At 42.4% G+C, this 23,444-nt stretch overlaps 1 protein-coding gene and 1 long non-coding RNA gene across 3 annotated transcripts in view; one reads left to right on the top strand and one right to left on the bottom strand.

Annotated features, from left to right (window-relative positions):
* The window catches only part of LOC134928148 (uncharacterized), a 196,425-nt gene extending 186,633 nt beyond the window's left edge, over positions 1-9,792 (top strand). The window contains exon 4 of the long non-coding RNA XR_010177840.1: positions 9,692-9,792. This is a non-coding gene — a long non-coding RNA (uncharacterized LOC134928148). The remainder of the gene's footprint in view (positions 1-9,691) is intronic.
* Positions 1-23,444, bottom strand: part of METTL4 (methyltransferase 4, N6-adenosine) — a 576,485-nt gene that overhangs the window by 14,689 nt on the left and 538,352 nt on the right. Inside the window, exon 12 of one of the 2 annotated variants that reach the window (XM_063923556.1) lies at positions 12,559-12,933. The exons of the other annotated variant lie outside the window; for it this stretch is intronic. The gene's annotated coding sequence lies outside the window, so the exon portion shown is untranslated. Of the gene's footprint in view, positions 1-12,558; positions 12,934-23,444 lie in introns of those variants that run through there. 2 annotated transcript variants of the gene reach the window in all.

Below are 23,444 nucleotides of genomic sequence, written 5' to 3'. Positions count from 1 at the left end.
TCTTGGGTATATTATTACGCCATGCTTGGAGATGGCTGCTACTGTACATGAGGAAGCCATTGGTATCTACAGTTTTAAAATAAGTCTCCGTATGTATGCAGTCATCAGTAGACAGGAGCGCAATATCCAAGAAATTGATGGAGTGAGGGTGAGAGGTATGTGTGAATTTTAGTCCATAATTATTATTATTGAGGTGCGTGATAAATGTGTGAATGGTGGTGTCATCCCCATCCCAAATAAAAAATAAATCATCTATGTAACGGCCATAGAGGACCAGGTGCGCCCCGAGGTCCGCCCCCCAGATGAGCTCCTGTTCGAGCGCACCCATATAAAGGTTGGCGTAACTCGGGGCGAACCTGGTCCCCATGGCCGTACCCGGTGTTTGTAAATAGAATTGTTGTGCAAACGTGAAATAATTATGCTCCAGTATAAACTTGATGGATGCCACCAAAAAGGTTCTCAGGTATTCAGAGACTGTTGTGTCTCTGTCTAGTATATTGGAGATTGTTTCAATACCTTTGTCATGTGGGATGTTTGAGTATAAAGACTCCACATCACATGTAAGGAATTGGTAAGTATTCTTCCATCTAATATTTTTGAGCATATTCAGAAATTGAGTCGTGTCCTTAATGTAGGATTTTAGTTGTGTTACATAGCCTTGTAGGTGAGCATCCACAAAGTGTGACAGGTTTGAGGTGATAGACCCGATACCGGAAATTATAGGACGCCCGGGAGGTGAAGTGAGAGTTTTGTGAATTTTGGGCAAATGATAATAAACTGGTGTGATCGGGTGAAGTGGAAACAGAAATTGATGAGTCCTTGGATATTGCGCCCCTGTCTAAAGCTTCATCCAACAGCACTCCAAGTTCTTTTTGGAAGAGTGCTGTAGGATTACTAGGCAGCACTGCATAGAAACAGGTATTTGACAATTGTCTGTTGGCCTCCTTTATGTATTCTGATGTATCCTGCAGCACCACACCCCCTCCTTTATCTGCCATTTTGATAGTTATATTACGGTCTGACATAAGGACTTTCAAGGCCCTCCTTTCATCAGCTCTCAAGTTGTCTTTCAGGGTTTTTTTTTCTGCAGATAAACATAATTTTCTGAAGTCTTCCATGGTGGTGTTGTAAAACCCCACTATGGATGGACCTCTGTATTGAAGGGGATAGAAATCAGACTTCTTTTTAAAAAGTCTCCTCTCTTTCTCTTTTTGTGATTCATCTATAGAATAGAGTTTGACCGGAGTTGAGGTTTCAATCGCATTCTCCACTAATAAATCCTCCAGGGTTTCTATTGCTTCCTTATCCGACTCGTCTAGAATAATAGGTAACACATTTCCATTGTCCTTTTTGGTTTTTAGTTTCTTAAATGCAAAGTATCGTTTTCTACTAAGGTTTCTTGTGAATCTATTAAGATCCACAAATAAAGTAAATAGGTTTGGCTTTTTAGCAGGTGCATATTTTAGGCCCTTACTAAGTAGGGTTTTTTCAGGTTCAGTTAATTCTTTGGAAGACAGATTAAATATGTTTTTAGTATTTAATATTGTTTTGGATTTTTTCTTTTTTTGTTTTCCTCCCCTGCATCCTCTGCATCTCTTTCTCTCCCTCTCTTTGTGTAATTTGTATTTTGTCTGTTGGGTAGATTTAGTTCGTGTGGGCTCTGTTCTAAAAAATGCGTCTGTTCTTTTTCCCGAGTATTCCCCTGACTCCACAGGGGTTTTTTGGGTTTGGCTCCTCCTCTGGCTATAGAGGCAGGAGAATACCCATCTCTAGTTAGACATTCATATTTATTTTCTAGAACAACTCCCCTTGGGTCCCTTCGGGGACTGTGTCTATTTTGTGGAGTTCTGTTCTTAGTCACTTTCCACCTCCCCATTGTGCTCCTAGATCTCTCTCTCGTGTTTGTATAGTACGATCCATGCGCAGTGTTGTCCCTATTAGGGTTCCTAGTCGCTGATTTAGAATAATCACGTCTCCTATTATATGTTCTAACCATGTCAGTTTCATAGTCCCCTCTATCTCGTTCTAACTTCTTTGTTTTAGTCGATATGACAGATTGTTCATACTCTTCAATTTTTTTGTTTACTTTCTGATCTCTTTCTGAGAACTCAGCATTAGTTTCATAAGGTTTTAGTTGTTCTTGTATATGTTCTATTTCGGTCTGAATAATTTTAACCTTTGCACTTCTATACTGGACAAGATGCTCCATGAGTTTGAACGAGCAATTGTCCAGTATAGAGTTCCAGCTAGACAGAAATTCCGCATCATCCTTAAATGATGCTGATTTAAATAGGCGAAGTCCCCTCGGAATACATTTGCTATCTATATACCTTTGTAGGGTTGATTGATCCCACCAGTGACGTGTTTCTGCCATGCACAATGTTTCCAGTTTGTTAAACAATTTGTGCATGTCATTATTTGCACTGGTTGGAGCATTCATTTGTTCCTTCACTGGCTCATGGGAATATTTTTGTCTCCTTTCAAGCCTCTCAGTTAGACATCTCAATGTGGTCATTTTACAAAACAAGCAGCCTCACTACCAGACCTCAATAGAGGAATAAACTGAAGAAGGGGGAAGTCCGAAGACAACAGTGGGCGCTGATTACAAATGTATTTACCTTAAAAATTGAGTAAATACTATTATATCAATTCTTTGTATATACAAAATAATAATTTCTTTATGTAATATATATATATATCTCACCCTTCTAGCTGCCCACAAAGGTGGACCTGGGTGTCCACCGTATGAAACAGAAACAGAAAAAAGGGGGAGATGTGGGCGCTCAGAGGGGATCGTAAATCAACAGCTGCTGGTTTTGTAAATAACAAACTTTGTTTAATGGTAATAAAATTCACAAATAGACATTAGATGGCTGTAATGCCATTAGCAATAATGCACATTTAAAAAAAAAACATTTATATAATCACAAAACAGATTATTATATTAATTAAAAATAATGACTATGTCCAGGGCCTCAGGACTTATAAAAATTTGGGTACCACCCTGTTGTAAGTTAGTTCTCTTGCATGCAAAAGCTTGTTGTTAGTTGCAATCAGGGTTAGTGCATATTATGTTCAAATTGCACTTTGCGGAAAAAAGGCTATGCAATATTGGATAAAGCTGTTACTACTTCACCAAATGAGGCTGGTGGAATTGATATTCAATAGTGTGGCTGAATGTTAGATGAGCCAATCCCGCAACTGTCTCCTATAGATAGAACTTGTTTGGTTCACTCACTGTGTAAATGGCTGTCCGCACTGCGACGGTTCTCCTGAGCAATGCTTGCTGTAATGTGCTGTCTTGTAGCACTGAACCTGGACAGGAGCGGAGACAGGGATTCGTGCATGCGGGTCCTGGATGACAGGGGACGCTGTAATGCCGCGATACGTGGCTTCCGGGTTCGGGGCTTCCGGTTGCGGTCCACCTGCGTTCCACAGTTGTAACAGGTCACCTGACGCGTTTCTCCGCCTCCAAAGTGGGCGGTTTCATCAGAGGTATGCCTGATGGAGATTGCAGTCTCTATTTATACCTGCTTCTGACTCTTCATTGGTTACCAAAGTAAACGGATTAAAGTTAACCCTTTTCACATGTTTCTGTTCTGAACAAAACCAACAATGTAGCGACATGCATTAATCCTATTGCTACTATATATTTTTATTATTTGATCAGTCCATTGGAAGACACTTTAAAACACATACATGCATGCCTATTTAGACCACAGTGAGATGTTGATTAAAAATACAAATTTCCATACCTGTAAGATATTGATTAATAGTACAAAATTCTATACCTATTCTAGATGTATGATTTAATTGAATATAATATAATCCATTGCAGGGATTAAAAAATAAGAACAAGAGCAAATGTAGACATAAATAACAGTGGACTTAGAAATAAGTATACATAGAGAGAACAAATCCGTCTACACTTAAACTGCCTCTAATACTGATTTGGTTGAACTTTATACAACCTATTAGGTGTAATTAGGACCTCTATGGTCATCAATAATTTCAATGAGATAGGGAGAAGGAGATATGTAGCTGTAAAGCTCAGTCATATAGGGAGCAATCCTGTAATGCCAATTAATTATGGACCAACAGTTTTCAGTCGATTAAGCGAGTAAAGTAAAGATAGAGAGGCATATCTAGCTGGAGAGCTCTAGACAAAAGATGACCTACCGATATATAGAGGTCAAAACTCTAGGATAATTAATCCTGAGTTATAAATATAATCATCGATTATTTTCTTAATGATAAGATAGATTACTTATGCAGTCCCCTCGTTATCTTTATAATTGAGGAAAGGGAGGAAAAGTGAGAGAGTTATATTATGAATATACACATGAAGGGAGAGGAGATACAAGAGAGCGCAAGGAGCAAATCAGTAATGGTTGGCATGACTGTAAATGGGAGCAATATATATATAATTGCCCAGATCGGTCACTCTGTGACTGTGTGGCTAACGCTGGGCGGAGTTACAATTGTGGGCAGTCACAATCATAGAGTCACAGATCTGGCCACATCTGTAGCAGAGGCGTCGGAACAGAGAGGTGCCAACGTGCAGGAGGAGCGATGTGCGGTCAGTTGAAAGACCGCACACCACAACCTCCATGAAATGTAGGGAGTGAGCAGTAGCAGCAATATGTGGCTGCACAGCCCCTCCATCCTGCTCCCAAACCCCATTCATAAAATGGGGTGTGGCCTAATGCCGGGAAGCTTCCGCCCCCCATGAGAGACGTAAACAACCCCCCACCTTGCCAGGGAAGGCTGCCGTGAATCACGGCCGTTTAGGTGGCGTGGCCTACTTCTGGGAAGCCCCGCCCCCATGAGAGACATAAACAACCCCCCCACCTTGCCAGGGAAGGCTGTCGTGAATTATGGCTGTTTAGGGGGTGTGGACTAATGCTAGGAAGCCCCGCCCCCCATGAGAGACCTGCACCACCTTATACTGCACCTGGCCAGCATAGCCAGGAGCCCTCAGCCCGGAGTGTGATCAGCCCCTGATCCCCCACCCTGCTGGCAGTACAGAGGAGTGCAGGGTAATGCTGGTGCCAGGTCTGTGGGTGCTGCCACTGTCCTTTGCTGGGCATGTTGTTTCCTATGTATGTGTTGCTGTTGGGTTACCCCGGGAAGTGTAATCAGAAGGGCGGGGGCTGTGTGCAGTCTCTGTGCGGCCCCTCACACTATGCCAGTGTCCAGCGTTTTCCCATATCTACTGTCAGGGAGGTAACTAGAACTTTTGTGGCTACCACAAGGAAACCCCCATAGCCAGCACTGCGGGCTCAGCCCCTCAGCACAGCAGCTGGGGTCATGTCATTCCCTCATCCTCTCAGTACCGTGCTGCAGCTGTGCTGTTCAGGTAATGTCTGTCTCCCTGGCACTGTTTTTCCCTCTTTCAACCTGACACCCTCCTTCTTTCTCTCTCTCTTTCTCTATGTAGCTCTGTCTTTATTTCCCTGACACTCTCTTTTGCTCCCCTCTCTGTCTTTCTCTCTCCCTCCCTCTGACAGGGTTTGAATTTATTTGCCAGCGGCCAGGATGTCGGCGGTTAGAATGCTGACCACTGCATCCCTTTAGTCAGTTACCTTCCCCCCTGGCCTCCTAACCCACCCTATCCGTACTATCCGTAGCCTAAACCTACACCCCCCCCCCCCCCCCAACCCTCCTTGCCGGAGATGGCTAAACCTAACCTCCCCTTCCCTCAGCCTTAACCTAACCACCCCAGGGCGCAGCCTAACCCTCCACACGCAGCATAACCCCTTTCCCCATTGTTTACAACTCCACGGTGGCAGTGGATGCGCATTCAGGATATTGCTGTCAGGAATCCAGGGCCGGGCTGGAGACCCTATTCGGGATGCCAGTGTCGGCATTCCGAATAGTGTTAGAATTCCTGCATCGGTATTCTGACTGCCAGGTTCCCAATTGACACCCTTTCTCTCACCCTGACACTCTTTCTCGCTCGCTCCTCTCTTTTTCCCTGATACCCTCTCATTTTCCTCTCTCTCTCCCTCCCTGATACCCTCTCATTCTCCCCTCTTCCTCCCTAATATCCTCTCCCACATTAGCCCTCTCTCCCTCCCTGATACCTTCTCTCATAATCCCCTCTCACTCCCCCTCTCTCCCTGATACCCTCTCTCTCATTCTCCCCTCTCTCCCTCCCTGATACCCTCTCTATCATTCTCCCCTCTCTCTCTCCCTCACTCCCCCTCCCTGATACCCTTTCTTTTATTCTCCCCTCTCTCTCTAACTCATTACCTTTCTCTCCCTCCCTGATACCCTCTCTCTTATTCTCCCCTCTCTCTCTCCCTCACTACCCCTCTCTCCCTCCCTGATACCCTCTTTGTTTCTCTCTCCTGCTAAGGGGTATCGTAGTGACAGTGGCAGGGGGTGATGTGTGGGTGGACGATGAATGGGATTGGGAACTGCTGTTCGAGAAACAGCAATGCAAGGTGAGCGCACATCTGCCTCATCCTGCAACACTCTGTGTGACAACTTGCAGTAACACACACACACACACTCACACTATATAAACCTACAGTCTATCACTATATCACTCTGCTGCATACACCTGGGCCAGCAGTATATGTGTGTGTGTGTATATATATATATATATATATATATATATATCTTTCTCATTCAATTGAATTACAAAGTGTGCCCAAACTTTTGACTGGTACTGTGTATATATCTATATATATATATATAGATAGATATATATTCACCGTCCCTTCCCCACCTGCAGCACCTCCGGAAACCCCTTCCCAATACACGACAGCCCCGCACCTGCCCCTTCCACCTCTGCTCCCCCCCCACCTGCAGCGCCTTCCTACCCCCTCCCCCATTTACGGCCCCCACTCCCCGTCGCAAGGGGCTACACCCCCTTCACCATCGGACGCCCTTTCGTCGTGCACTATTTAATCATTAACAAAACTGGGAATGCAGGTAATACTCCATATAATAAAAATATTGAAAGCCAGAAAGGCGTGCAGGGGTTAAGGGGGCATAGCCCCTTGCGACGGTTATATATATAGAAATGCAAGTGGCACTCAGAGACTTGTAGCATTTAGTGAAAACACTGTGAAATGTTTATTTCAACGTTTCGGGGATCGATTCCCCTTCGTCATGAAACACTGCATCTATAAACGCTACAAGTCTCTGACTGTCACCTGCATTGCTATATATATATATATATATATATATATATATATATATATATAGCATAAGGATATCGGCACTCAGTAAAACTATTTATATACCTCAGTGATCCAGTCCAATCACGGGTTCTCCGTGAATCCACAAATCCAAGCACTGAGACAGCACTCGTGGGTTTTTGTAATACGTATATTAGTCACACACATGGTGGAAAGCTGTGTTGTGTGTGAATAATACGCGTATTACAAAAACCCACGAGTGCCCCGTCCCAGTGCTTGTATATATATACAACTTTTATTTTAGTCCATGGGGGCTCCCTGCTCTTTAGTGCCCCTGGCATCCCAGAACCTTAATCCAGCTCTGGCTACAGTATTTGCTCCTATATAGGAAGTATGACAGTATTTTAAAAAAGTGTGCCTTCTTCTAAGAGGGCCAAGGCCAGAGTCTTTATCTTTTGAAGAACACTTCCTGGCCTAGGCTGAGCAGATCTGCCGGTCATACTGAGTAAGCTGTGGCTTACTCAGGTGGCCGAGGGCTGCAACTATCACAACTTGATCCAATGCTGTGTCTTCGGATTCAGCACTGGGAACGCAGATGATAATAGAAGGTGTCTTTTTTTCTACAGACACCTCCTGCTGCATTAGCATTTATACACAGCCATGTGTAATGTGCCCATCTCTGAATCAGGCCATACTGTATTTCAGCACCTTTTTTAAAATATAAACAGGAGATGGGTGGTGATGCGCTCAGCCCCTTAGTGAGTATTGTCTCTGTTAGACAGGCGTTTAGACCTGTGACAGCGTAACATGTTACACTGTCACAGGTCTAAACGCCTGTCTAACAGAGAAAATACTCGCTAAGGGGCTGAGCGCATCATTACACTGTCACAGGTCTAAATGCCTGTCTTACAGAGACAATACTCACTAAGGGGCTGAGTGCATCATTACACTGTCACAGGTCTAAATGCCTGACTAACAGAGACATTACTCACTAAGGGGCTGAGTGCATCATTACACTGTCACAGGTCTAAATGCCTGACTAACAGAGACAATACTCACTAAGGGGCTGAGTGCATCATTACACTGTCACAGGTCTAAATGCCTGACTAACAGGCACATTACTCACTAAGGGGATGAGCGCATCATTACACTGCCACAGGTCTAAACGCCTGTCTAACAGAGACAATACTCACTAAGGGGCTGAGTGCATCATTACACTGTCACAGGTCTAAATGCCTGACTAACAGAGACATTACTCACTAAGGGGCTGAGCGCATCATTACACTGCCACAGGTCTAAATGCCTGTCTAACAGAGACATTACTCACTAAGGGGCTGAGTGCATCATTACACTGCCACAGGTCTAAATGCCTGTCTAACAGAGACAATACTCACTAAGGGGCTGAGTGCATCATTACACTGTCACAGGTCTAAATGCCTGACTAACAGAGACATTACTCACTAAGAGGCTGAGCGCATCATTACACTGCCACAGGTCTAAATGCCTGACTAACAGAGACATTACTCACTAAGGAGCTGAGCGCATCATTACACTGCCACAGGTCTAAATGCCTGTCTAACAGAGACAATACTCACTAAGGGGCTGAGTGCATCATTACACTGTCACAGGTCTAAATGCCTGACTAACAGAGACATTACTCACTAAGGGGCTGAGCGCATCATTACACTGTCACAGGTCTAAATGCCTGTCTAACAGAGACATTACTCACTAAGGGGCTGAGCGCATCATTACACTGTCACAGATCTAAATGCCTGACTAACAGAGACATTACTCACTAAGGGGCTGAGCGCATCATTACACTGTCACAGGTCTAAATGCCTGACTAACAGAGACAATACTCACTAAGGGGCTGAGTGCATCATTACACTGCCACAGGTCTAAATGCCTGACTAACAGAGACATTACTCACTAAGGGGCTGAGTGCATCATTACACTGCCACAGGTCTAAATGCCTGTCTAACAGAGACAATACTCACTAAGGGGCTGAGCGCATCATTACACTGTCACAGGTCTAAATGCCTGTCTAACAGAGACATTACTCACTAAGGGGCTGAGCGCATCATTACACTGTCACAGGTCTAAATGCCTGTCTAACAGAGACAATACTCACTAAGCGCATCATCACAATACTCACTGGGTGCATCATCACCCATCTCCTGTTTGCATTCTATAGAAGGGGGAGGACACCCCTTTAGATTTTGCAGCACACCCTAGTACCACTCATGTACCAATAGTACATGAACCTCAGTGAGCAGTGTTTTTTTAATCAGTTTTCTAAAACATATAGTATTACAGTATAGTGTAATTTAGCTAGTGGAAAAGGGGTATAGATGTGGCAAATGGAGGAAAAGAAAAAAATACCATATAGGTTACCAAAGTAGTTATTGTAGATTTTTTAGTAAAATAAAAATGGCATTTGTGGCGGTTTTTGTTTTATTTAGTAAATGTTTTCTGACATATTTTTTAAAGATAATTAAAGTAGTGGGCACTGAAATGTATGTTTTTTCTCTGAACGGCAGAAAAAGATTTGAAGAGAGTTCAGAACAGAGGTGAGAAATGCATTAGCAGCTCCTTGACAAGGCCATCCCCTCGCTGACATAATTCCGAGTTTTCGTCTCAAGTTCTGGTAAGTGAAGTTTAAATTAATTGGATAACGGACTTAATTGAATTCAGCTGTCAGATTCTAGTCCAAATGTTTCTACATAACGAGTAGATGGCATCAGGGGCTGTTTTAGAGGTAATAAAGAATACAATCTCTAGACATCAGTAAGTGGTCACTGTGACAGATAAAACTTAGGCTTTGCAAAGAATTACATTCACTAAGGAAACAATCTAGCATTTTGTAGCTTGGTACTGTATGCATTATAATTTCTACAATTCTATATTCTACTGTAAGTGGTCGAGAATACAGATGCGGACGCTATCAGCTTACATGTGAATAGGTCCCACATGCAGCCACATTGAGAATGCGACTAGGCACGCCCACTTGCGACCTGTTCGTGGGAGCATACACACCTGTGCAATCCTATAGATTGTGTGTGTGTACGCAGTGCCAGCGCATGGTCGCCAGATACTAGTTGCAGCAAATTACTCGCAATTGGCTAGTGGCCAAGATGATGGCAGACCATACATACAAATCAATATAACTGTATGATCACAACAGTAAACAGCAGTTTATAATCCAGTTACGTAAGCAAGAAAACAGATGAAACCAAAGAAAACTGAGGTGAACAAAAAAGTCAGGAAACAGAGGAAAAGGGTTGAATCCTGTTCTCTAATAAGAGCCAGGAAGCACACACCCTATTAAGCACGGGAGACGCGGCCTTGGGAGACGCTGGCGGGGAAACTGATCAGGGGGGTAAGTAGATATGTATAAATTTGTTTGTGTAACACTGTACACTTGTCCTGAAGACGGGGAGGTGGTCCCCGAAACGTTGACTGCACTGAATACATTGGTTTGATTTTTTTCACAAGTCTGCTGAGTGCCGCCTCTTATTGTTCATCTGTGTATATATATATATATATATATATATATATTAGAGATGAGCAGGTTCGGTTCTCCGAGAACCACACCCTCCAGAACTTTGGTATCCGAGCCCGGCTCAGGGTTTCCCGCATTACTAGGATCCCAAATTGAGGAAAAATGTAATCATCCCACTGTCAAATTCTTGGAGGCTTTGGATTCTATAAAGGTCCCTGGTGATCAGCGCCATTTTCACTCCGGCTATGGAGAGTGTACTAAACAGACGTGTCTGTCTCAGTACTGTGTTGTCTGACTGGCGTGGGGCTGGTGTATCTGAAAGGGGTGCTCTGTCTGCTGTATCTGAGAGGGATTCTTTGTCTGCTGTATCAGTCCAGGGGTGCTCTGTCTGCTTATCTGAAAGGGGTAGTCATACATCCAGGGGGCTCTGCCCCAGTGTTAATTAAATTAACCCAGTAACATCCAGGGGCTGGTGTGTCCTGACAGTATCAGCCCAGGGGTGCTGTCTGTTGTATCTAAAAGGGATGCTCTGTCTGCTGTATCTATAAGGAGTGCTCTGTCTGCTGTATCTGAAAGGGGTGATCTGTCCATCCATCCAGGGGCTCTGCCCTAGTGTAAAATGAAAATAATAAAAGCTAAAAACAAAAACCCTAAAAATATAAAAAAAATCTTTGTGCTATACCCCGGTATACAGTTTTCGTTTTATTTTCATAAGTACTGTGACACTGCCGATCAGACCGCAGTGTATTATTATTTCATACTCATACACGTATTGTGCGACACTGTGGGTGAAGGTGGTATCACAGTAATTTATTTTCACACTCATACACGTATCGTGCGACGCTGTGGGTGAAGGTGGTACCACAGTAATATATTTTATTTTGGTACTCATACACGTATTGTGACACTGTAGGTGGCACATTTTAATCCCAAATTGGGGTGTGTGCTGTAGTCCACTTCGGGTTTGTTGATAGATATGGAGGATGAACATTTGAGAGGAGAGCAGGACCTCCTGTGCCGATCACTGACAAGGTTCCCTGCTGCGCTGAAAACTTTCTGAGTACACACTGGTGGGTGGGCAAATTAAGTAAAGCAAAGCCAGTTTGTGCAAGGTCATCCAAATTGCTTTTTTTCCTGCCAGTATTAGAACAGACTGTCTGACATGTCCATTTGGATGCTATCACTAAAATAATCATCAACCATTTTTTGAATGGTGGCCGTATTTGCAGTCACAGTAGATATGTCAGTAATTGTAGGCAGTTCCTTCAGTTTGAACCAGATCTCAAAAGTTTTTGCTGACTGCTCTGTCACTGGGTCTCTTAGGAAACTTCTTTTTTTTCCTGGCAGCCGCAGTTGCTGGAGAAATTGAAGGAGGAAATGTTGCTACTGTATGTCACTTTGCGCTTGAGCTGACAATTATCTTACCAACAGCTCTTTGCATCCCTGCAGATTTGTGTCCGTGGCCAAGAAAGACACAATGTACGACTTAAACCTAGGATCAAGTATGGTCACTCCGGCATGACCCTGTCATTAAAGTTTATTGTGTGCGTATCAGAAATTACATATCATACTTTGTCAAGAACACCGGACGATTCTCCAGATACGCCAATCCGAGAATCGCTGTGCGTGCCTACTGGATTACTTTAAATCCGAAACTGACACCAGCAAGAAGGTTTAGTGACTAAACGCAAGGCCGTCTTCGCTTCGGCCTACACACACAATTATTAATACGTCACAAATTGATAGCATGGACCATGAGGCCTTTGGGCATAAGAACACAGACAAGAACTAAAAATTAGATGTTTAATTTCAAAAATATCTTCAGAGCTTTAGTTACAAAAAAAGATTTACAAAGATTATGAGAAATAATTTAAAAGTAAACACAGATCAGGATACAATTTCAAATAAAACAAAATGGAGGATAATTTCAGAAACCTAACTTACTCAGCAGTAGGTGAGCCTTCTGTGTGGAGGGATTTCACAATGTAAGAGATATGATGCTTTCCCAGCTCTTGGCTGATCCCTCAGAAATGAACATATCCGGAGGAGAGTCTTTGCGGGGTAAAGCTATCTTGCTATGACATCCCAGAATGACACTGGTATGCTTACTAATCAATCATTCTCTCTTTCTTGTTCAGCAACTAGGGCAGAATGGATTGTGTAATGGTTAGCATTACTGCCTCAAAGCTCTGAGGTTATGAGTTCGATTTCCACCATGGTCCTATGTGGAGTTTGTATATACTCCCCCACAATCCAAAAACATACTGGTAGCTAAACTGCCTGCAATAAAACAAACAAATTTATAATATGTGCATTAGATGGGCCAAGTGGTTCTTACTTCTTAACTGCTGTCAAATTCTACGCTAATCCTTCTTTCTTTCTATTGATCTTTCTATCATAGCAATTCAGAAGAGAAAGCGAAGAAAGGAGAAAATGGGGCAGATGTATTTACCTGGAGAAGGCATAAGGAAATGATAAACCAGTGATATGTGCAAGGTGATAAAGGTACCAGCCAATCAGCTCCAATAAGTAAATTAACAGTTAGGATCTGGTTGGCTGGTGCCTTTATCACCTTGCACTTATCACTGGTTTATCACTTCCTTATGCCGTCTCCAGGTTAATACATCAGCCTTGTCTCCAATGCCCTCCTTGTTTAACAATTTCATAATTAAAGAATTAAATAAAAATAATTTACAAATCAACCCTTCCTTCCTTCTGATCTGGGTCTAAATGTATTAAGCCTGATACAGTGGAGACGGATAAAGAGTGATAAATGACCAGACAATCAGCTTTCTAGCTGCCAAGTAACAGGTTTTGTTAGAAAATGAGTTAGGAGGAGCTGGTTGGCTGGTCATTTATCACTTTTAATCCGTCTACACTTTATCACTTTTTAAAGCTTAATACATTTGGGCCCTAGTTCTGAATTAATGAAAACATTCTCTTGGTTACTTTATGGCACAGGTTCTCAAACTCGGTCCTCAGGTCCCCAAACAGTTCATGTTTTCCAAGTCTCCTCACAGAATCACAAATTAAATAATTAGGTCCACCTGTAGATGTTTTAAAATGTGTCAGTGAGTAATGAGTACCTGTGAACCTGCTGGGTGACCTGCAAAATGTGAACTGTGTAGGTCCCTGACGACTGAGGGGCAGATTTATTAAGCCCGGTGAAGTGATAAAGTGGAAGGTGATAAAGCACCAGCTAGTCAGCTCCTAACTGTCATTTTTCAAACCCAGCCTGTGACATGGCAGTTAGGAGCTGATTGGTTAGTAATTTATCACCTTCCACTTTATCCACCAGACTTAGTAAATCTGCCCCTGAGTTTGAAAACCACTGCTTTATGGGGTCATACAGTTTAATAAACTGCCATCCTGTCTGCCACTGCAGTGCCATTCTGTTTTCTAGCTGTGCCACGTTGGAAGTTTAAGTGCCACATGTTTGTGCCAAAACCATACAGATCCAAAATACGAAGGAGATACAGATCCAAAACCAAAACCCAAGAAAATGGCTGGCGCACATGTCTAATATATATGCCCTATGACGAAGTCTTGTGACAAAATGTGTAGGGGCGTGATCCATTGACGTGGCTTTCATCCTCCGAACGGTTCCACCTGATGGTTTGATCTGATGGTGTCCTGGCACACTGAAACAGGAAAACACCTGGAGGTGTGTGGTGCAAGTCCTGGACAACAGACAGACGGATAGCGGTAGTGGTTATTTGGAAGTTTTATACATAAGGTCAAGTGGTACTCAGTCCACTCAAATGATTGCTTAATACCTGCATGACACGTCTGAATAATGTACCCTTTTTAATTGAATAAAACTGATTCCTTTTTAATGATATCTATATATATAAATATATAAATGCGAAGGCCCTCACTCACTCATCACTAATTCTCTTACTTCCCGATATGTTAGGAAGTTGAAATATAACATAGGTATTCTTTAGGTGGGAAACAGGAAAACTACGTAATCAGAATTGTAATAAATCTCCCCTAAGGGGAGGAAAAGGGGGTTGACATAATGCGTGAACAATAACGCCGAAACGGACAATCGGATAAAAATTTGGATTGCACCTCCTGTGTGTACAATTTAATAGACTACAAAAATGGTCCTGTCACTTTTTACTGTATCTGCTACGGATGCTCCTTGGGTAACCATGGATTAATATTTACTTACATTAAGATACCTCAAATTGACATCTCTATAGATTTACCAAATTTTTAACATTCATCTATATGTACAACCGTGAAAATCATAAACTCCTGTGCGAAGAACGGGTAGAACAGCAAGCAGTGTCGATTAAAGTCATGCAGCTACAATATGTCCAATATGTCACGTTTATATATTTTAGAAATTGTACTTTTCACTTAAACATTGTTGTATTTACTCAATGCGAGGCTTATTGGTCCTGCTCTTATGTTTTGTGCACTGTGAGGACATTTACACTATCCCTTGTTTGTTGACAGCTGGTTGCCATGGCCCCGGGCGCCGGACGAGTGATGTCACTTCCGGAGCGATGAGCCGCGTCCGGAAGTGCCCGCTGCAGAAGGCGGCCGCAGGGACCGGGAGCCCGCTGTGACAGACGGGGAGGGGGTAAGTCCGTTCATGTATTTAAACTCACTGTTTGTCTGAGGAAGGGGAAGCTATCCACGAAACGTCACCAATAAAGCGTGCACTACGGGGCTTTTATGCACGTTATCCAAACCATCTAAAGAGTCTCTGAGTGCCGCCTACCATTCTGATATATTATATATATAGATAGATAGATGTGAAACAAAGGAAGGTATAGGCGCCAAAATGGTTGAACTACATGTTTTAAAAGAAAAGGACACAGATCCTTATACAGTCCTCATTCTTCTATGAGTGGCAGCTTATCACAGTAGGGTGTGTGTTAGTAAGACACACCAGTGGTAGTGGTATGATACAATGAAGTGAATAAAGCGCCTAATAGTGTGTGAGTATAAAATGATGGGGTATAGAGAAACACTTAGCTTCCTTTATGATAAAATCTTCAGTCCAGTGACCCTTGTTGAGTTCAACATATATGAAACAATAAAAAATAATAAAAACATAGTGCAACCTATTTCAATGTAGACAATGATTTTTAATATAGCGATTATTAGTGGAAAGCTGTGCTAGGAACTATTGCAAGTCCCCATTAAACAGTATAGATTACTTTTCTTAAAAACAACAATTTATTCACACAGTATTCCAAGTGACAAATGATAGGTATTGCACATACAAAATAAAGAACGACAGTAGGCTTATCTTCCCAAATTCTGGGTCAAAACAATCCAGGTTCCTTATTCACAAATATTCCAAATGACAACCGGTAGGTAGAAAACGTACAAGAAATACATTTTAAAAAGGCTTATCTGTCCATCTAAAGGAGTCCAGAAGGCATAAGTTCCAATGCGTTTCTTCCTAACCTGTGGACTTCATCAAAAATAAGTAGCATTACCTTAGTCCTGATGACTGGACCCTGCGTGGTTCGGAAATGAGCCGTTGACTACAAGCTGATTACAAGCTAGGAATGGAAACTATCATGGTTTGCTTATAGTTGCACATAAAAGACTTTTAGCAAAAATCCCCCAAGTGCTGTGTTTATTGTGTAACATGGTTTGGCAATACCAGATTTCAGTCATAGAGGTAAGAATGTAGGATTTTATATATATATATATATATATATATATATATATTTAGAACGGAAGAATGAGCCGCACTCACAGACTTGTAAAACAAATAAATCCCCGGCGTGGACAAAAGAGTCAAATAGCCAGGCTGTAGTTCCGACGTTTCGTGTCTATTTATGAAATTTTTTCAAGGATAAAACAACACAAACATATATAACAAGCTTTTATAGAAACTCACCCAAGTGTGTGTGCTCGTTGCCATCCCGCTCCGTGCTGAGGCGCGATGACGTCACTCACATGCGAATAGCGCTGACGCACCGGCTCTTGGCAACGGAGACGTACAGCTACAGTGCTCCCGTCACCATGGAAACATAAACAAAAACAACAGGGACGTCCATCGGCTGCAGGAAATTCAAAATGTCAACATTAATCTACACTATTTATGCAATAAATGAGAATAGCTATACAGTGTTAACTTTAAAATAGCCTCACTGCATAAATTAAGAAAAACAGTTGAAGGAACATTGATCATTCAAGCCTAGCGGGTGCAGGGTCTGTAATTTATGAATTCACATAGCCTCTTTTTGAAGCAAAAGGCGTCCCCTGTCCCCCCCTCTGTTACTGAGAGGTACATGATCTATCATTTTATATCTCAAGCTAGCCAGATTGTGTCTAAAGTTCTTAAAGTGTCTGGCAACCGGTTGTTCTTGATCGGTCCCCTCTAAAGCATGGCGGATAGACGTTCTGTGCATAGACATGCGTTCCTTAAATTGTCTAACAGTTTTCCCGACGTATAATAGCCCACACGGGCATTTGATGTAATATATAACGAACACGTCAGGGGGTATCTGATTTGGAAAATTTTGCCAGACCTCGGATGTGAGAAGGTATCGCCTGTGTCGAGATAGCTGCAGGTGGTGCACCCTAGGCAGCGATAGTTGCCAGGTTTTCTAGATAAAAAATGTCCCATTGATGCAGGTTTGAGTTTGGAAACATCATTATGCACCACATAATTCTTGATGTTCTTTCCTCTGCGCTGTCCGATCATCAGACGTTTGTTGTACAATGCTGGTAACTCCTGTTCTGAATTCACCAAGGGCCAAAACTTCTTAGCAGCCGAATTAATGTCTCTTCTCGCCGTGGAGAAATCAGTAACCCAAATAATGGAATCCTGATGGTTGGAAGAAACTTTAACTTCCAGGGATTTGGCCCTGGGGATGGACAAGACTTTTAACATGGATTTCTTTAAAAATATGGGATTATACCCTCTAGCAATAAACGTATTCATCATCAGGTTCAGTTGTAGCTTAAGATCTTGAGGGTCACTGCAAATTCTAAGGGCTCGCATAAACTGGGAGAAAGGTAAACCTTGTTTTAGAGACCTCGGGTGATGGCTTTCAGCTCCCAATAGGGTATTCCGATCGGTTGGCTTGTGATAGACCGTCGTCTGGAACCGGCCATCATGTATGGAGATGGAGACGTCCAAAAAATTAATGGTGCTGTTGCTGACCGTATAAGTAAATTTAATGTTGTCATCAGCCTGATTAATGTATTGCATCATGGAAACAAAACGGTCTTTGCTACCTGTCCAGAGGACAAATATGTTGTCTATATACCGATAGTAGCTGTGGATGGGTTGTCCGAAGCTAGAATTTGAAAAAAATAGATCTTGCTCTAAAGAGAACATAAAAGCGTTGGCGTAGCTAGGTGCTACGCATGAACCCATCGCACAGCCAAGTCTTTGTATAAAGAATTTTCCATCGTATTGAAAATAATTCCTTGTCAATGTCAATTCAAGTAAACTCGTAAAGAAATCCAAATCTGGACCCTGGTATAACATATTATTGGTGAGTAGCCTCCTAGTCGCAGCCAGACCTCTGTTATGCGGGATGCTAGTATAGAGGCTGACAACGTCTATGTGGCCATCCACCAATGAGTCTCAACTGTGGATATATTCAATAATTTCAATATGAATGACGTTGTGTCCTTGAGAAAAGTTCTTTCGTTCTGGATCACCGGTTGCAAATAAAAGTCAAGGAATTTGGAAATTCCATAGAAAAGAGAATCTCTGGCGGAAATGATCGGCCGTCCTGGAGGATTACTAGCATCCTTATGTAATTTAGGTATGATATAGATCAAAGGAATCCTAGGGTGTTCTACAGTGAGGGAGTCACATACCTTTTGAGAAATAATATTATTTTTGACAGCCGAGGAAAGGAGAGTATCCAATTCCTTCTTGAAAATGGTGGTAGGATCTTGGTCCAGTCGACTGTAAACATTTGAATCATTAAGCTGCCTTTCAATTTCGGATTTATACTGTGTGAGATCCTGGATGATAATGCCCCCGCCTTTATAGGCGGGGCGGATGATTATGTCCTTATAGGAGCTCAAATTATTGAGGGCAATTTTCTCCCCCTTGGTAAGATTATTGCGTACGGGAAATTTAACATCTGCACACTTATCTATGGTCTTCCCAAGTTGTGAGGTAAAGCATCTAATGGCAGAATTGCTAGATGTTGGGTCAAATGTTGATGTTTTCTTTATAACTGGTTTTTGAATGTCGGGCGTCTTGGAGTCCCCAAATAATTCTTTAAGTCTAAGCTGTCTATTAAGACAGTATAGGTCCACTTTGTTCTTAAATTCATTTGGTCTATTGTTGGGCACAAAGGATAGACCTTTCTTAAGCACAGACAATTCATCTGGAGTAAGATCTTTCGAAGATAAATTAAACATTACGTTTTCTTCTTGTATTTGCGCTTTCCTTTTCTTTGCCCACTCGCCTCCGCGTCTGGTCCGAGATCTTCCACCAAGCTTGCTTTGGCCCGGGTGGTCACCCCTAAAGGGGGTCTTTTCGTTTGAGGTTTGGAGCGTGCCCCTGAAGCCTCTCCTTCGCTAGTTGAAGTGGCACCACCACTGGAATTATCCATGTCAAATCGGTTTTGTTTCCTATACCTATTAGGATTTCTCCTATTCTGTGGGTAATGCGGATTTTGATTCACCCAAGCATAGACGCGATATTCATCATAATCTTTATCGACCGTAATCCTTTTCCTTTTTTTAAATGCAACTAGGTCCGCTTTGTATTTGATGATCTGTTCAGACAGCTGCTCCATCCATTTGTTGTCAGTGTCTTGTTTGAGCTTGTCGAGGTTCATGTTTTCAAATGCCTCAATCTTTGCTTTGATAATCTTAAACTCCCTTCCAGCTTCCTCTATGACCAGGAGGATAAGGTCATAGGAGCATTTATTTAATATAGCCGCCCACCGGCGGCTAAATTCAACATTAAAGCGGCCTATAGTTGGAATATTCCATATTCTGAAGCCTCTAGGGATTCTCTTGTCTCTGTAATAGTCGGATAGACTAACTCCATGAAGGTAATAATCTATCTCCTTCTGTTGCAATTTGAGTAATTGTTGATACAATTGCTGTGTGGACTCCAAACTACCCCCTGCTTTGGCCATATTGTCCTTAAATAGAATGGCATCTGCCTCTGGTTCTGAGAAACTCAACACCGCTTCAGGCACCAGGGTTAAGTTGGAGAATCCTTCCACATTAGATTCCGCAGCTTGGAACGACATCCTGTATGTGGGTTAAAAACAATGTGATTGCTGGATGTAGCAACACACACGTGCACCTTGAGAGTATCCACAAATAATAGGCGGGTGCCTTGACCAGAAAACAGCGTTCTGATATGTATAGCCCAAGGAAATGTCTGGCACTCCAAACAAAGTAACAGCTGCTGCAGTGCCCGCTCTGTATGGTTTGCATAGAACGGAAGAATGAGCCGCACTCACAGACTTGTAAAACAAATAAATCCCCGGCATGGACAAAAGAGTCAAATAGCCAGGGTGTAGTTCCGACGTTTCATGTCTATTTATGACATTTTTTCAAGGATAAAACAACACAAACATATATAACAAGCTTTTATAGAAACTCACCCAAGTGTGTGTGCTCGTTGCCGTCCCGCTCCGTGCTGAGGCGCGATGACGTCACTCACATGCGACTAGCGCTGACGCACCGGCTCCTGGCAACGAAGACATACAGCTACAGTGCTCCCGTCACCATGGAAACATAAACAAAAACAACAGGGACGTCCATCGGCTGCAGGAAATTCAAAATGTAAACATTAATCTACACTATTTATGCAATAAATGAGAATAGCTATACAGTGTTAACTTTAAAATAGCCTCACTGCATAAATTAAGAAAAACAGTTGAAGGAACATATTTTAAAGTTAACACTGTATAGCTATTCTCATTTATTGCATAAATAGTGTAGATTAATGTTTACATTTTGAATTTCCTGCAGCCAATGGACGTCCCTGTTGTTTTTGTTTATGTTTCCATGGTGACGGGAGCACTGTAGCTGTACGTCTCCGTTGCCAGGAGCTGGTGCGTCAGCGCTAGTCGCATGTGAGTGACGTCATCGCGCCTCAGCATGGAGCGGGACGGCAACGAGCACACACACTTAAGTGAGTTTCTATAAAAGCTTGTTATATATGTTTGTGTTGTTTTGTCCTTGAAAAAATTTCATAAATAGACATGAAACGTCGGAACTACACCCTGGCTATTTGACTCTTTTGTCCACGCCGGGGATTTATTTGTTTTACAAGTCTGTGAGTGCGGCTCATTCTTCCGTTCTATGCAAACCATACAGAGCGGGCACCGCAGCAGCTGTTACTTTGTTTGGAGTGCCAGACATTTCCTTGGGCTATACATATCAGAACGCTGTTTTCTGGTCAAGGCACCCGCCTATTATTTGTGGATACTCTCAAGGTGCACGTGTGTGTTGCTACATCCAGCAATCACATTGTTTTTAACCCACATACAGGATGTCGTTCCAAGCTGCGGAATCTAATGTGGAAGGATTCTCCAACTTAACCCTGGTGCCTGACGCGGTGTTGAGTTTCTCAGAACCAGAGGCAGATGCCATTCTATTTAAGGACAATATGGCCAAAGCAGGGGGTAGTTTGGAGTCCACACAGCAATTGTATCAACAATTACTCAAATTGCAACAGAAGGAGATAGATTATTACCTTCATGGAGTTAGTCTATCCGACTATTACAGAGACAAGAGAATCCCTAGAGGCTTCAGAATACGGAATATTCCAACTATAGGCTGCTTTAATGTTGAATTTTGCCGCCGGTGGGCGGCTATATTAAATAAAAGCTCCTATGACCTTATCCTCCTGGTCATAGAGGAAGCTGGAAGGGAGCTTAAGATTATCAAAGCAAAGATTGAGGCATTTGAAAACATGAACCTCGACAAGCTCAAACAAGACACTGACAACAAATGGATGGAGCAGCTGTCTGAACAGATCATCAAATACAAAGCGGACCTAGTTGCATTTAAGAAAAAGAAAAGGATTATGGTCGATAAAGATTATGATGAACATCGCGTCTATATGCTTGGGTGAATCAAAAGCCGCATTACCCACAGAATAGGAAAAATCCTAATAGGTATAGGAAACAAAACTGATTTGACACGGATAATTCCAGTGGTGGTGCCACTTCAACTAGCGAAGGAGAGGCTTCAGGGGCACGCTCCAAACCTCAATCGAAAAGACCCCCTTTAGGGGTGACCACCCGGGCCAAAGCAAGCTCGGTGGAAGATCTTGGACCAGACGCAGAGGCGAGTGGGCAAGGCAAAGGAAAGCACAAATACAAGAAGAAAACGTAGTGTTTAATCTATCTTACTCCAGATGAATTGTCTGTGCTTAAGAAAGGTCTATCCTTTGTGCCCAACAATAGACCAAATGAATTTAAGAACAAAGTGGACCTATACTGTCTTAATAGACAGCTTAGACTTAAAGAATTATTTGGGGACTCCAAGACGCCCGACATTCAAAAACCAGTTATAAAGAAAACATCAACATTTGACCCAACATCTAGCAATTCTGCCATTAGATGCTTTACCTCACAACTTGGGAAGACCATAGATAAGTGTGCAGATGTTACATTTCCCGTACGCAATAATCTTACCAATAGGGAGAAAATTGCCCTCAATAATTTGAGCTCCTATAGGGACATAATCATCCGCCCCGCCTATAAGGGCGGGGGCATTATCATCCAGGATCTCACACAGTATAAATCTGAAATTGAAAGGCAGCTTAATGATTCAAATGTTTACAGTCGACTGGACCAAGATCCTACCACCATTTTCAAGAAGGAATTGGATACTCTCCTTTCCTCGGCTGTCAAAAATAATATTATTTCTCAAAAGGTATGTGACTCCCTCACTGTAGAACACCCTAGGATTCCTTTGATCTATACCATACCTAAATTACATAAGGATGCTAGTAATCCTCCAGGACGGCCGATCATTTCCGCCAGAGATTCTCTTTTCTTTGGAATTTCCAAATTCCTTGACTTTTATTTGCAACCGGTGATCCAGAACGAAAGAACTTTTCTCAAGGACACAACGTCATTCATATTGAAATTATTGAATATATCCACAGTTGAGACTCATTGGTGTATGGCCACCATAGACGTTGTCAGCCTCTATACTAGCATCCCGCATAACAGAGATCTGGCTGCGACTAGGAGGCTACTCACCAATAATATGTTATACCAGGGTCCAGATTTGGATTTCTTTATGAGTTTACTTGAATTGACATTGACAAGGAATTATTTTCAATACGATGAAAAATTCTTTATACAAAGACTTGGCTGTGCAATGGGTTCGTGCGTAGCACCTAGCTACGCCAACGCTTTTATGTTCTCTTTAGAGCAAGATCTATTTTTTTCAAATTCTAGCTTCGGACAACCCATCCACAGCTACTATCGGTATATAGACGACATATTTGTCCTCTGGACAGGTAGCAAAGACCGTTTTTTTTCCATGATGCAATACATTAATCAGGCTGATGACAACATTAAATTTACTTATACGGTCAGCAACAGCACCATTAATTTTTTGGACGTCTCCATCTCCATACATGATGGCCAGTTCCAGACGACGGTCTATCACAAGCCAACCGATCGGAATACCCTATTGAGAGCTGAAAGCCATTACCCGAGGTCTCTAAAACAAGGTTTACCTTTCTCCCAGTTTATGCGAGCCATTAGAATTTGCAGTGACCCTCAAGATCTTAAGCTACAACTGAACCTGATGAATAAGTTTATTGCTAGAGGGTATAATCCCATATCTTTAAAGAA

Source organism: Pseudophryne corroboree, chromosome 5 (assembly GCF_028390025.1).
Source record: "Pseudophryne corroboree isolate aPseCor3 chromosome 5, aPseCor3.hap2, whole genome shotgun sequence".
NCBI lineage: Eukaryota > Metazoa > Chordata > Amphibia > Anura > Myobatrachidae > Pseudophryne > Pseudophryne corroboree.
The sequence above is the reverse complement of the archived record's forward strand: the minus strand, read 5'-3'. Positions and strand labels throughout refer to the sequence as shown.